The 16,415-nt window shown below is 43.8% G+C and overlaps 1 protein-coding gene across 1 annotated transcript in view; it reads left to right on the top strand.

Annotated features, from left to right (window-relative positions):
- The first annotated feature begins 969 nt into the window (after nt 1-969).
- The window catches only part of frmd6 (FERM domain containing 6), a 113,906-nt gene continuing 98,460 nt past the window's right edge, over nt 970-16,415 (top strand). The window contains exon 1 of the mRNA XM_078406701.1: nt 970-1,359. The gene's annotated coding sequence lies outside the window, so the exon portion shown is untranslated. The remainder of the gene's footprint in view (nt 1,360-16,415) is intronic.

Raw genomic sequence — 16,415 nt, 5'->3', positions numbered from 1 at the left:
TCCCTCACCCCCCTCCCCTTCCTCTCTCCCACCCCTCCCTCCTCTACCCCCTTCTTCCTTTTCATCCTCCCTCTCCCTCCATGTACCTCTACCCATCCCTCCCTCTTCCTTTCACCCTCCCTCCTTCATCATCCCTCTCCTTCACCCCTCTCCCCTCCCTCCCTCTCACCTATTCTCTACTCCCTCCACCCATCCCTCCCTCTCGCTCCCCATCTCTCCCTTCCTCCCTCCCCACCTCTGTCCCTCTCCATTTCTCCCTCCCCTACCCGTCTCTCTCTCTCTCTCTCTTCCTCTGCATATCTCTCACCCCCTCCCCACTTCTCCCTCCTTACCCATCTCTCTCACCCTCCCTTCCCATTTCTCTCTACCCTCCTTCCCCATCTCCCCTCCCCCCTCCCCCTCATCATGTCTTCCTCTCTCCCCTCACATATCTTCCTCCCCTCACGTATCTCCCTCCCCCCCCCCCCACATCTTTCTCCATCCCTCCCCATCTCAATCTCTCCCTCCCGTCCCCCTCCCCCAGTCTATATAAATTGTCCTCAAGCCGCGCATAGTTGGGAACAGCACGCCTTCCAGACCGTGTGATCATCCCTTAGAGGAGTGTTCATATTTCAGCCGCAGGGCGTAACATGTACAAATATGTCTCACGCAACATGCGAGCAGACGGAGCCACTGGGGCTCAGCATATGGTGAACACGGGAAAGAGATGTTAGTTGAGTTACAAAACCAGAACAATAGAACCTCCTTGTTGCAAGCCAGTGTAACGTTGCTCGTTCAATGCTGGGCGAAGGAACAGAGACACAGGCAGGGGAGCTGAGCTGGGTTACAGTCCAGGGAGGAGAGTGGTGTTGTGTAGTCTGGGACTGCGTGTAAAGTGTTCTGGCCGGGTTGGAGGGATCTGTTCTTTGGTGTGCACATGAACGCAGTGACACACACACACACACACAGCGAGGCAGACAGGAGCTGACATGTCAGGGGAGTGGAGCAAACCATCCCAGTAGCCAGGAGAGGGGGATTGCAACACAAAGCCCATGCACCGATGACTTCCAGCTGCCCCGCTGTTCTGTGCGACTCTGACTCCGACAGGGGCGAAGGGTGAGAAGGATCGAGGATAAAGCCAGCTTCTGCCCAGAGCTGACACTCACACAAAAACAAACACATGTACAGAGTCGCTGCCAGCCTATGTGTGTGTGTGTGTGTGTGTGGGGACTGAGTGGAGCAGCACATGCGGACCACTGCCGGCAGCAGCGCAGATGTGGCACTGAAGTTTGTCTTCTGCAACTCTTCCCACTTTGGCTTTGCCGAGTCTCGGGCGGACATTACACTTGGACTGCTGAGCATTTGGGAGCACTTTCAGCGGTAAGAGACTGCTGGCTTTACTTCAACGTCTTTTTTTTTAAAGAATAAGAAGGGTTTCGTTGAGGTGAAAGTAACATTTTACAAGCCTGTACAGAGCAGAGGCACTTTTGAGCTGCCGTAGAGTTAGACTCAAAGTTACTTCCAAGAGATTCTGTGATTTTGAATGATTCCCAATTCGCTGTAAAACTTGATATCTACTTCGGTGATCTGTTTGCTTGTGCAGTGTCTGTGGGAAAATGTTTGTGTCGTCCATGTACAATCCCGGTGGAATGTGTTGGGCAAACTCCCCTCTCACCGGGAAAGACTTGTCATTCCTGTGGTTTTGTCTGAAACCCGCGCCAGTCCCTACAGGACAGAGTTGAGCAATCCTTAAAAGATTTCTGGTAAACGTGTTTGGTCTGTAAGATTCCTGTTGTCTGGATCTTTTTGCTTTCCATCTTTCTTGTCTAAACGTATTTAAGATCTTGGAGACTTGGACATTTACTCCGCCTCAAAGCCGCGGGGCGCAGTTTGTGTGATCGCTGGCTTCTGCCGAGGAACTAACAATTGTTAAAACAATGCGAGTTATTTCCTCTCTGAGGTTTCTGTGAGTTGATTGTGTTTGTTTTTTTAAAGGATCAGATCGACGGATAGTACCCAGGATAACTTCCAACTCTCAAGTCCCTCACTAAACCTTTTTTTTTAAATATATATTCCTTTTAAAAAATATATATATTTAGAAACACTAAACCCCGCCGCCGGGGGCCTGGGCGATTCTGTCAGTGGTTCGTAAGGCGACATAATGCTCTTGTTTGGGGGTGGAGAGCCCTTGTTGAAAGTGAATCGGTGATCACGGCCAGCCAGCCAAAGCCCACCTTGCCCTGACTCTCCGTGCGATGTTTAAATCGCCTTGCAGGATCCTATTGGGCCCCGGAAAAAGTAACATTGTTGGAAGGTTTGTTGCGAAACGACGAAGCAGCCAATGGAGCGAGTGCACAGATTTGAATACACTGTTCCACTGAAGCAAGGCCTCTCTTGGGGGCAGTGTGTGTCACAGGCATGTTTTGGACTCTCCAATTAATCTCACATTTGACATTTGCTTGAATATTGCAACAAGAACAAAAAGCTCAAAGGCTTTTGCTTGTTTGCTGGGGGGAGTGGGTTACCTTTTGATTTGCCTATTATATGTGACTACAGCAAGCCAAGTATCTTTGCCTGTGTGTCCCTGGACGTGTACACAAGGGCAATGCCAATGGAAATGTCCCTTTTCGCCGTCTCTGCTGCAGGGTAGCAGTTAATTAAAGCTGATTTTAATTTCACTCTGCGGTGCTCTAGGGAGTTAGCACTGCTTTTAGAAAACAGTAAAACATTGCGGGGAATAAAAGTCAAACTAAGCTGATTCTTTGGAGAGAAAAAAATACATTTAAGAGTCAAGAGTGTTTTATTGTCATGTATCCCAGATAGAACAATGGGATTCTTATTCGCTGCAGCACAACAGAATATATAAACATAGTACACTGTAAACAATATGATAAACGAGAGAGGGAAAAAAAGTTCAGTGTGTGTATTTCCACACACACACACACACACACACATATATATATACATACACACACATACTCAAAAAACCCCAAACAATAGTAGTATAATAGTATAATAGTAGTATCTTCAGTCTGAAGAAGGGTCTCGACCCAAAACATCACCCATTCCTTCTCTCCCGAGATGCTGCCTGACCTGCTGAGTTACTCCAGCATTTTGTGAATAAAAACCTTCGATTTGTACAAGCATCTGCAGTTATCTTCTTATACGTAGTATAATAATAGTCGATTGTAGTTCAGAGCTTATTTGAGGTTGGAATGTTTAATAGCCTGATGGCTGCAGGGAAGAAGCTGTTCCTGAACCTGGACGTTACAGTTTTCAGGCTCCTGTACCTTCTTCCCAATAGTAGGGGTGAAATGAGTGTGTGTCCAGGATGGCGTGGGTCTCTGATGATGCTGGCAGCCTTTTTGAGGCAGCGACTCTGATAAATCCCTTCGATGGCGGGGAGGTCAGAGCCGATGATGGACTGGGCAGTGTTCACAACAGTGTTCACAACAGTGTTCCAGTAAGATGTCTTGACAGTGTGGGTTTATTTTGATCATGAGTGACATGTCTATAAAGGAAAGATTGGAACTGTCTTTGATATATATTCTGTTCAAGAATGAAGGCTATCTGCTATGTTCAGTTTGACCACTGATTCTGGAATTCCTTACCCAGCATGGTAGTAGTAAAGGTTTAAATAAAAATACATTGATAAAATGACTTTAAAAAAACCCCAACAGTGCTGGTGGAATTTAGTAGGTTGGGCAGCATCTCTGGAGGACAGGGAGAGGTGACATTTCGGGTTGGGACCCAAACCAACATCCCAACCTGAAATATCAACAATCCATGTCCTCCCGAGATGCTGCCTCACTAGCTGAGTTACTCTAGCACTATGTATCTTTTTTTTTTGTGGCATCTGCAGTTCCTTACAGTTTAGTGTAGTGGGTATATGGAGCTGCCTGAGGAGGTAGTTGAGGCATTTGGACAGGCACATAGATAGGAAAGGTTTACAGGGGATATGAACTAAATGCGGGCAAGTGGACCTGGCTTGGAAGGGGCTTCTTGGTTGGCATGAATGAGTTGGGTTGAAGGGACTGTTCTCATGATGTATAATTCTATTGACAGAGGGAACTGCTAAAACTAAAAGCCTTAACTGAGGCTGGATTTCCATATGGTAATGTCCTGTCCTGGTCAAATGTTTTTGCTTACATTGATAAATTAGTTTGTTTTTGTTTACTTTAAAAACAGAAACTAATTAGTCTCATTAAGCTTCTGGTTCCCCGAGGGCCTTGTATCTGTGAGGGGCAGCTACAATAAACAGATGATATTGTTCACAGCTGTCCTATTGGGATTTGTGTTTCTTATTCTGTACATAGTTGTACATTTTTAGCTTATATGACTGTTACAGAGCAAACTGAAGCTGCCTAGAGTGTTGCAATAGCTTTAAGCCCAACATTATTCTAGGCTAGATAAACAAAATGCTGGAGTAACTCAGCAGGTCAGGCAGCATCTCTGGAGAAATGAAATAGGTGACGTTTCGTGTCGGAACCTTCTGAAGAAGTCTATCTATCTTCGTAATAACCAGCATCTGCAGTTCCTTGCTGCACATTATTCTAGGCTAGTCCATATCTGGAGTCAGCTACAAGAGGAGCTATGGAAGAGAATACAATTTCAACTTTTAAAAGGCATATGGACAGATATGTGGTTGGGAAAGGTTTAGACTTAAAGGCCAAATGCAGGCAAATGGGACTAGCCCAGTGTACCAACTTGGTCGGCGTGGACAAGGTGATGTGGACAGAAGGGCCTGTTTGATGCTGTACTACTTTCTGACTCCAAATTGATTTCATATCTTTGTGTTATTATATTTCTAAATGAAATTGATAACGGTTCAATCATGCAAAACTCCTCCCGTGTGCTTTCTCACTGTCTGATTGGGGGAGATGCCTTTAAGTCCTCCAACAAAAAGAAGCCTCTGGAGTTTTTGAAAGTAAACAGTTAGAAGTTTGCTGCTTTTGAACTGTTTATGGTGCATGGGCCCAGTTCCCACTGCACCAGCCTCTTCCTGGAACCTAGAACCTTGTCTGCGCATTCCCTCCCCAGATGCTGTCTGACCCGCTGAGTTCCTCCAGTACTTTGTGTTGTACCTGACATGTTGTTGATTGCTTTGGCAAACAATGGCTTAACAATTCTTGAGACATGAACATAAAACAGTACAGCAGAGGAGCAGGCCCTTCGGCCCTCAATGTCTGTGCTGGACCTGATGCCAAGTTAAACTAATCTCCGCCGCCTGCACTTAGTTCATATCCCTCCATTCCTTGCATATCCATGTGCCTATCTAAAAGCATCTTAAATGTCACTATCGTATCTGCCTTCACCACCATTCCAGGCACCCACCACCCTCTCAAAAAGTTTTTTTTAAAAACATGCCCTGCACATCTCCTTGCAACGTTGCCCTTCTTACTGCTTAAAGCTATGTCTTTGACATTTCCATCATGGAAAAAAAATTCTGACAGTCTACCATATCTATGCTTCTCATAATTCTATATATCTCCATCAGGTCTCCCCTCAGCCTTCATTGCTCCAGAGAAAATAATCCAAATCTGTCCAACCTCTCTTTTAGAGCCAATACCTTCTAATCCAGGCAGCATTCAGGTAAACTTCTGCATCTTTTCCAAAGCCTCCACATCCTTCGTGTAATGGGTGACCAGAACTGCACGCAAAACTGCCTAACCAATGTTTTTATATCATGTGTAATATCAGTGATTTTCATTATTAATTACTAATTAATCCTGTGTAATTATTAGTAATATCATGTGTAATTTCATATTGGTGTACAGTTTCTGTATAATTAGAATCAGATTTGTTGAATTGCTGTTAGCTGAACACTTTACTATCAGTCTATCATTGCATTGCTCGACATTGTTTAGACCAAGTTGCTGAATTATGCCTCTTGGGAGCTAATCAAAGGAAATTATTTAACATATATTTATTGGAAATATTGTATGCACTATATAAAATGTAGGCACTTCTAAGGGTTGTCTATAAACTGCAAAATATTTTTACTAATTTAGATTTATCTTTCATCCTTGAATTACCATTAACAACAACTTGTATTTCTATAGCACGTCTGAGGCAAATAATAATCTGAAAGTCTTTCTCAGGGGTGTTAACATAGAAACATAGAAAATAGGTGCAGGAGGAGGCCATTCAGCCCTTTGAGCCAGCACTGCCAGTGTTATGGAACAAACGTCGCCATTACCTTCACACTGCAATGGGGCAGAGAGCGAGGTTTTTTAAGCAGATAATTTAATGGAAAGGTGGCAGAATCAGTGAGAAATAAAGAGGGAATTCTGTAAGTTTGGAGTTTGTGGAGGATTGGCTACCAAAGGCTTCCTAACTTTATAAATTTAAATAATTATGCAGTGGCACAACTAGTTAAGCTGCTGCCTCACCACACCAGAAACTCTGGGTTATTCCTGACTACAGATGCTGTCTGTGAAGTTTTCATGTTCTCCCTCTGGGCATTTTGAGTGTCACCCCACATCCCACAAACCTGTGGGTTAATGGGTAGCTGTAACCTTCTTCAGGTGAGTGATAGCATCTGGGGGGAGTTGTTAAGAAGGTGGGGAAAATAGAATGGGTTTAATATTGGATGCCTGTAAATGGGGTTGATGGTTGTTGTGAACTCGGTGGACCAAAGGCCTGTTTTGTGCTGCATGTTTCTTGGACAATATAAATTTATAATATACAGTGTTTAAACTTTGAACAACATCAGCAAACAGGTCTGTTCAATCTTGTACTGTGTGGGGGCAATTTGCACTGCATGAAGCTGCCTTTTGTGTTTTAAGGGAGATTTGGGAGAATATATCATCAATATTGGTTTATTATTGTCACGTGTACCGAGATACAATAAAAAGCTATGTTTGCTTGCTATCCAGTCAAATTATACTATACATGAGTACAATCAGGCTGTACACAAGTAGAACAAGTAGTGCAAGAGGAAAATGCCAGAGTGCGGTATTGTGTTACAGCATTGTTGTGTTACTGATACAGAAAAAAAGTCCAGCGTCCACAATGTGGTAGGTCAGAAGATCATGACTGCAGCCCAGTTTATGGGAGGATTGTTTAGTAGTCTGATAACAGCTGGAAGGAAGCTGTTCCTGAATCTGTTTGTATGTGGTTTCAAGCTTTTGGTATCTTTTGCCTGACCATGGCTGTGAGTGGTCCTTGAGTATGTTGGCTGCTTTCCCTAAGTTGCATGGTGCAGATAGTCAATGGTGGAGAGTCCCGTCTGAGCGATGGACTGGGCTACATCCACATCTTTAGTTTTTAGTTTAGTTTTCGTTTAGTTTAAGATTACTCTCTGCAATTTCTTGCAGTCTTGGGCAGAGTTTTTGGGAGAGCTTTGAGAACATACGTTCTAAATGACTTTTTATAGCAGCAGATAACTCTCACAACATGTAAAAGCTGAGGATTATCAGCAGAAGAGGAAGTAGAGCAGTTTGATGCCTATATTTCTGATAGTGGGTGGTTCGAATGTGGAGTCTTTTATCTGATACAATAACTATGTAAAATTTTAAGAGGGATTTGGATCTGTTTATGGAAGTGAAGAATGTAGAAGGTGTGGAGAAAAACGAGATTAGAAGGCGATTGTCCTTGTTGAACAATTGACAGGGTACTGTGCACTGAACAGTGTTGATGCCTCTGATGTTTTGATCAATTTTCAGTGACTTGGTGGGAGCCAAGGTCTGCCCTGTGTCAGTACATTGTGAGTTCGACCACCGATCAAGAGATTAATATCGTAATCTGGACTGCACCTCAGTGGAGTGTTAAACTAATGTCTTGGCAGCTCTCTCAGGTGGAAAGATCCAATGGAATTTTTCAGAGACCAGAGTAGCTCTCCTGAATTCCGAGCCAAAATTAATCCCTCGTGTCATGCATTGAATAGGAATTTACTGACATAGAGTTCCATCTACACTGTATTCTATCATTCTGTTCAAGGGTATCTGGAGTTGTTTGGCAGCCCCATTTTTTAAATACTGCAACAGTGACCAAACTTCAGAATTATATCTGGAGGAACAGCACCTCATATGGAGCATATATAACAGCACCTCCTTGGGTAGCTTACAATCCAATGGTACGAGCAAAGCATTCCCCAGGTCCAAGTTATACCACCTGCCCGCACCCTCTCTTTCTCCTACCCATCTGGACACCCTGGCTGACTTACTGACGAAGGCCAGTGTACTGAAAACCTTTTTCACCACACTGTCTACCCTATTACAGAGGTGGTGCAAATGTGAGTGAAAGGACTGAGGAAAGGAGATTGAAGCAAAAAGATTCAGTGACAATCCCAAAATGAGAGATTGTCAACGTGAAACAAGTGTGCAACCACAGCTGGAATGAAAGTGTGAACAGTGACATTAAATACCGAGGGAAATGCAAGCAGTTAGACAAAGACTTAAGAATTTATTTTTCTCTACATGACTGCTGCTCTGGCAATCAATAAGCATAAAATTCTACTTTATTGGTAAGGCACGGCATTTATCGACAAATAAAGATCAAGTTGCATCTCAAGGTTTATTCTTTTAAACTTTAGTTTGATAAGCCATGAGAAAGATAAGCATAAATGAGAAAGAATTAAAAAATTCCCTGAGGACAGCGCAATATGCATTACTAATAATAAAATTGAAGGCAATCTTGGTAACCTTTGTAATTAGTGGACTGCCCAAATGTTACAACAACCAATGACAGCTTAATTATCTTTCCAATTCCAAATATCTAGCCGGTTGTCTGACTGCGATGTTGTATTTCTATCAAGAGGCAAGAGTGTTTAATGGTCGTTTCTACTGGCAGCAGAGCAATAAAATTCTTACTTGCTGCAGCATTTTAGTTTCTTCTAATGCCACAACACACAGATAAATATGCAATAATCAATAATACAATAAATTAATATTCAGTAATGTAGAAACAAGGAACTGCAGGTGCTGTTTACCAAGGAAGGACACAAAATGCTAGAGCAACTTTGCATGTCAGGCAGCACCCCTGGAGAACATGGATAGGTGATGTTTCGGTTCGAGATCCTTCTTCAGACTCCGGTAATCAGCAATACTATATAAGTATAAAGTATAAGTATAAAGTACCTTTATTGTCATCCAAAAACATGTTTTTGGACGAAATCACATTACCCACAGTCAACAATGAGAGGCAATAAAAAAGAAAGCAATAAAACACACAATCACTAAAAGCAACATAAAACAAAAAAACATCTATCACAGTGAGTCTTCTCCAGTCACCTCCTCACTGTGATGGAAGGCCAGAATGTCTTTGCTCTTCTCTGCTGTCTTATCCCCGCGGTCAGGCAGTCAAAATTGCCACGTCGGGGCTCTATTCCAGGCCGCGCCGGACGGTAGGGAACCATAATAGTGCAAAATCAAAGTCTGCATTGCAACCAAAAAAAAGCAGTCGGCAGCTAATTCTAGTTGCTGAGATTAGTGTTGTGTACCGTTCAAGAGCTTGATGGTTGCTGGGCGAAGCTGCTCTTGAATCTGGAGGTCATGGTTTTCATGCTCTTGTACCTTCTTCCTGATGGTGGGAGCAAGATAATAGTATGGCAAGGGTGGTGTGCGTCTTTTTGGGGCAGTGCTTCCTGTAGATTCCTTCAATGGTGAGGAGGTCAGTATCTGCGCTAGACGGGGCAGTGTCCACAACTCTAGCCTCCTTCATTCCTCGTACATTCAATCATATGGTTGTCAAATTCTCTCAATAAACAGTTTGGCTGCAAGGTTCCATTCATCATGCAACATGCTTATTGATGGTCAGTCTTGTTTATAATTGATTTTCATGATGGTGTCGCTGCCTAGCTCAGAAGTTATTGCTTGTGCTTGTTTGTTTGCAGAAGGGAATGAAATGGCTTTCTTTGAACAGTTGCAGTCCAATGGTAAAGCAGCTAACGTAATGTTCTTATTTTCTGTGTGCAAGTGAGTGGTTTGAACAGACAACATGCAGTCAACAACATTGGTTGGGAATAAACTCATGGTGACAAGAGTGTGTGAAAGATGGCGGATTGTCTGAGGTGATTAGCATTAATGACCAGTTGAGACATTATGACAGTGTATTCCCAGACATGGAGCCATGTAGCCTGGAAGTATGAAGAAATGTCCCGACCCAAAATGTTGGCTTTCTGCTCCCACCACAGATGTGCCTGACCCATTGAGTTCATGCAGCACTTTGTGTTTTGAGCATGGAAACAGGTCTTTCAGCCCATTGTCTCAGCACCAACAATCAAGCACCCACCTGTATCAATCCTACTTTGTCACCTTGCAACACTTATCAACTCTTCCTAATCTGACGAAGTCTGAATAAGAATCCCGACCCAAAATGTCACCCATCCTTTTTCTCCAGAGATGTTTCCTAACCCGCTGAGTTACTCCAGCACTTTGCGTCTATCAACTCTTCCTAATCCATCAGCTCCCCATCCGCATTGGGCCAATTGACAGTAGCCAGCCAACCAACCAGCATGTCTTTGGGATGTGGAAGGAAAGCAGGGCATCGTGGGGGAATCCCATGTAGCCACAGAGAGAATGAGCAAACTCCCCCGTCAGCACCAGAGGTTAGGATCAGACGTAGGTCTCTGGACCTGGGAGACCAGGACCCCGACCACTGTGTCCTAACTTGTTACCGTCACTGAGATCTGATCGCCGGCGAGTGTGGTGAGTCATCAATGTTTAATTCTCAGATGTACTGGCAATGGAACAAAGAAATTCTTACTTGACACAGCTTCACAAGCCCATAATGTTTTTGTTTATTTTATTACTGCAAATAACACACACATAAATATGTAGGAAGGGACTGCAGATGCTGGTTTAAACTGTAGACACAAAAACCTGGAGCAACTCAGGAGGACAGGAAGCATCTCTGGAGAGAAGGAATGGGTGACGTTTCGGGTCGAGACCCTTCTTCAGACTAGTGGGGGGGAAAGGAAATCGAGAGATATTAATGATGATGATGAAGAGAGATATAGAACAATGTATAAAAGATATGAAAAAAAAGTAACAATGATAAAGGAAACAGGCCATTGTTCGCTGTTTGTTGGATGAAAATGAGACATGGTGTGACTTGGGTGGGGGAGGGATACACAAATATATATAGTAATAATCAATACTATACTAAATTAAGAACTGTAATACTGGCTAACCATTATAGTGCTAAATCAAAGCTCACAGTGCAACTAAAAAACAGATAATTGTTGCTGAGGTTAGTGTTGTGCAGTGTTCAGAACATGAAGGTTGCTGGGAAGAAGCTGTTCTTGAACCTGGAGGTCAGGGTTTTTAGATTAAAATCTCCTGTACCTGTATGTGATCCATATCCCTTCATGTCTTGCATATCCAAGTTCCTCTCTAAAAGCATCTTAAATGCCATGCTTGTATCTGCCTTTGCCAACATCACTGGCAAAATTAGCTTTTGAGAAGGTTAATTTACTCAGTGGAACAAGGAACTATCAGCATTCCCACAGGGGGAAACACTTTGATTACTATCAGAAACAGTTTAGGTGTGGCAGCTCCATTCGGTTCCCTCAAGCCCACCAGGCCTGGGGGGCAACATGCCTGTTCCCAGCTAAGGAGCTGGTTCTTGGTAAAAGATATGAGGGACTCACCAAGAATATTGAGTCCTGGAAACCAACCAAAGGGTCAGTGCACCTCCTGTTGGGCATATGTGACTTGATGTGCCTTTAGTCTGCTCTGCGTTTGCCCAGATGGATTATTCAGGACCTGAGTCGGGACCCTTTTTCACATCAGAGAGGACCCTTTTGAAGAAGGGTCCCGTCCCCAAACATTGTCTGTCCATTCCCTCCACAGATGCTGCCTGACTGGCTGAGTTCCTCCAGCACTTTGTGTTTTGGTCAAGCTTCCAGCATCTGCAGTCCCTTGTGTCTCCATATTTAGATCCTGTATTGATTTAGTAATTGGAATACAATTTAAGTGAGGGAGTTCAAATTGAATTGTAAATCACAGAATGAAAGCTTGAAAGGACAAAGGATAAATCCCAGATTAATCTAAATTCTCACTTTAATTCGGTGCTATTTATTAATTTCCTTGACATGTTTTACAAGCGACCTTCCCTCAGTGTTGTTGTTGGTTGTGGAATCGTGCTGCTTAGTCCATGTTTAAAACAGGGCAGCAGATTAAAAATACTAGATCTTTTAGTTCAGTGACTCAGCCTGTTTCACTCTTTGTTTGGGCAGGGCCCAAATTCCCACTAATCAAAAAATAGAAATGGAATGAATAATGGGGCTGAAAAATATAATTAGTAGAGCAAAGGTTATTGAACTTTTATGTTTCAAAATGGAAAACAAATTCTGGAAAATTTAAACTGAAGGGAATAACTCAATTATATATCGACACATGAAACATTTCAAAAGGCTTAAAGAATGTGTGGAAATAAAGAGAGTCAAGAGTGTTTCATTGTCATTTGTATGGGGAACAGAACAATTAAATTCTTACTTGCAATTATCAATATAATAATCAATAATACAATAAGTAAAAGGTAACCATTAAAGGTCACAAGTGATAGGAACAGTATTAGGCCATTTGGCCCATCGAGTCTACTCCGCCATTCAATCATGGCTGATCTATCTCTCTCTCCTAACCCCATTTCCCTGCCTTCTCCCTACAGCCCCCGACACCCGTACTAATCCAGAATAGTACCTATTCAGTGGAGAAAAATATATGCTACTCTCATTGCCGCTTTCCCAGAGATAAATCATCCATAATTAAAATAATTATATTTTATGGTTTGTAGGGTAGTCAGTCAAACTAGTCAGAAATAAATATGGAAAAGCTGGGAAAGGAAGCAGGCTAAGCGATTTAGGTGTAGCTGATCCGGGAGGAGTTGAATGATGGAATGAATGACAGCTATACTGAAGGTACTTTGCATGGAGGAAGTGCCGGTGAAATTGTAGAATCCTCTGCGGTTACTTTGACCTCTGGCTAAAAACAGGCCCACAATTAGCTTAGTTTATCATCACGTGCACCGAGGTACCGTGAAAAGCTTTTGTTGCAGGCGAGCCAGTGAGCAGAAAGACAATGCATGATTACCATTGAGCCGTCCACACTGTACAGATAAATGATAAAGGGATAATGTTTAGTGTAAGATAAAGTCCAATTTAAAAATAGTCTGAGGTCTTCAATGAGGTAGCCAGTAGCACGGGATCGCTCTCTACTTGTTGATAGGATGGTTCAGTTACTTGATAACAGCTGGGAAGAAACTGTTCCTGAATCTGGAGGTGTGCATTTTTGCACTTCTGTACCTCTTGCCTGATGGGAGAGGGAAGAAGAGGGAGTGACCGGAGTGATACTCCTCCTTAACTATGCTGGTGGCCTTGGCGTGACAGCGTGAGATGTAAATGGAATCAATGGAAGGGAGGTTAGTTTGTGTGATGGACTGGGCTGCCTCCACAACTCTCTGCAATTTCTTGCAGTCTTGGATGGAGTTGTTCCCAAACCATGCTGTGATGCATCCCGATAAAATGCTTTCCATGGCGCATCTGTAGAAGTTGATGAGATGTGATGAATTTCCTATAGATAGAATGGCCTGTTCCTGTGCTGAACAGTTCTATGTTCTCAGAAGCTAGAGAGTACTTTAATTGTCTGTCAGCAGCATGCAGTGGGATGTATTGGGGCTGGGAGAGAGGGCGTACACGTTGTTTGGATGTGGCACTGGATGACCCAGTGGAGGAGGTTTGCAACAGGAGGAGTATCCTCGCAGAGGTAGTCGTCTCCTCTCCAACACAGGCTCGCTGGGTTTCAGTACGCAGCTCCATCACAGGGTAAACAACAGGGTTCCCTTCCTGACAACTGACAGTTCGCAAGTTGGAAATGTGCCTGCCTGCCAACACATCCCAATGAAGACCAAGGGCAGGCAGTCGTTAAGCCAGGGCACCAAACGCCCATCCAGGTAGCACCATGAACTGTTCCCGCACTGCAGAAGGTGCCTGCATCCCTGCGGTAGCCGTCACGGCACGGTGGCGCAGCGGTAGAGTTGCTGCCTTACAGCGGCAGAGACCCGTGTTCAATCCTGACCACGGGTGCTGTCTGTACGGAGTTTGTACGTTCTCCCCGTGACCGGCATGAGATTTCTCCGAGATCTTCAGTTTCTTCCCACACTCCAAAGAAGTACAGGTTGGTAGGTTAATTGGCTTGGTATAAATGTAAATGTTCTCTAGTGTGTGTAGAAAGTGTTAATGTGCGGGGATTGCTTGTCGGTGTGGACTCGGTGGGCCGAAGGGCCTGTTTCCGCACTGTATCTCTAAACTAAACTAAAACGAAAAAAAGCCATCCCACTGGTCTCCTAAAAACTTGCTCCTGTGTATCTGCTGTATGTAGGTTGGGCGTTCCTTTACTTCCAAACACTTTCTTTAAAACTGAAAATTAACGTGTTCCTTCGGACTTGAATTGTCATTGGAGTTCACTCTCTTTCTGCTTGTTGTTTCCTCTTTTATTAAATTCCTATTGATTTCTCCCTTGCCCACCTTAATCTCATTGATGGGACTTGGGTTATTGGGTCCTTAAATTATTGTGCAGGGAAGTTTTATGAGGGTGTTGGCAGAGGTCAAGAGATATTGATGTGTTATGTCTGAGAAATCGTTCAAGTGGTGACCTACTGGTTCAAATGAACAGTCATCAATCTGAAAAGTCAACTCCTCTTGAATTGAATTGAATAAAGTTTATTAGCCAAGTATGTATACATACAAGGAATTTGCCTTGGTGCTTTGCTCGCAAGGATAACAACACGATATACAGTAGACAATTAAAAATAAAACATTATAATTTAAACATGTGACGAATAAAATAAAATACCAGAGCAAAAGGAGGCTACAGACTTTTGGCTGTTGAGTAGAGGTACTGCTCGTGGATAAAAAGCTGTTTTTCTGCCTGGCTGTGGTGGCTTTGACAGTCTGTGGTCGCTTCCCCGAGGGAAGTGCTTCAAAGAGTTTGTGGCCAGGGTGAGAGGGGTCAGAGATGATCGTACCCGCTCGCTTCCTGGCCCTTGCAGTGTACAGTTCGTCACTTTCCACAGTTACACTGAGAAGTTGGGCTAGAACTTGTGGAGAAGTGGAGTGCAGGAGGCTGGAGGATGATCTTATAGAGGTGTCTAAAATAATGACAGGAATAGAAAGTGGTAATCCCACTGAGAATCTTTTCCATGGTAGGGGAATCGAGACCTAGAGGGCATGAGTTTAAGGTGAGGGGCGGAAAGGTTTAATAGGAACCTGAGGGGAAACGCACACAGAGGGTGGTGTGTGTATGGATGAGTTGCCAGAGGAAGTAGTTGAGGCAGGTATCATAACAGCATTTAAAAAACATTTGGACAAGTACACGGATAAAGATACAGTTTGGAAACACCCTTCAGCCTACCGAGTCCACACCGACCATCGATTGCCCGTTCATGCAAGTTCTATGTTATTCCACTTTTGCATCTTCTCCCTACACACTAAAGACATTTTACAGATGCCAATTCACCTAAAAACCTGCACGTCTTTGGAATGTGGGAGGAAAGCATAGGAAACCCGCTCGGTCAATGTGCAGAATTGATTGATTGAAAGATACAGCATGGAAACAGGCTATTGAGCCCACTGAGTCCATGCCAACCATCAATCACCTGATCACGCTAGAAACAAGGAACTGCTGATGTTGGTTTACTAAAAAGGCCAAAGTGCTGGTCAGTGGGTCAGATAGCATCACTGGAGAACATGAATAGGTGACACTTTTGGTCAGGAGCGTTCCTGTTCACAATAGTTCTATGTTATCCCAGTTCTGCATCCACACACTACAACGTCACGGCAATTTTACAGAGGCAAGTAACCTACAAGCCCGCATGTCTTTGGCATGTGGGAAGAAACTGAAACACCAGGAGGAGACACACACGGTCACAAAGAAAATGTGTAAACTCCACAGGGACAGCACCTGAGGTCAGGATTGAACCCACATCTCTGGTACTGTGAGGCAGCAGATCTATCAGCTAGGGCCTCTGTGCCATCTAAGTTCAACATTCGGGTACAAAACAAGAAATACATAACTCGGCCAAAATTGATTCAGTTGTTTGCTGTTGGTGTTGGTGCGTTACATAAAAACATGGAAACATAGAAAATAGGTGCAGGAGTAGGCCATTCGGCCCTTCGAGCCAGCACCACCATTCAATGTGATCATGGCTGATCATCAGGGCAGCACGGTGGCGCAGCGGTAGAGTTGCTGCCTTACAGCGAATGCAGCGCCGGAGACTCGGGTTCGATCCTGACTTGGGACGCCGTCTGTACGGAGTTTGTACGTTCTCCCTGTGACCTGCGTGGGTTTTCTCCGAGATCTTCGGTTTCCTCCCACACTCCAAAGACGTACAGGTATGTAGGTTAATTGACTGGGTAATATGTAAAAATTGTCCCTAGTGTGTGTAGGATAGTGTTAGTGTGCGGGGATTGCTGGGCGGCGTGGACTCGGTGGGCT

This window comes from Rhinoraja longicauda, chromosome 10 (genome assembly GCF_053455715.1).
Source record: "Rhinoraja longicauda isolate Sanriku21f chromosome 10, sRhiLon1.1, whole genome shotgun sequence".
Classification (NCBI taxonomy): Eukaryota; Metazoa; Chordata; class Chondrichthyes; order Rajiformes; family Arhynchobatidae; genus Rhinoraja; species Rhinoraja longicauda.
Note: the sequence above shows the minus strand (reverse complement) of the source record. Positions and strands in the feature narration are given on the sequence as shown.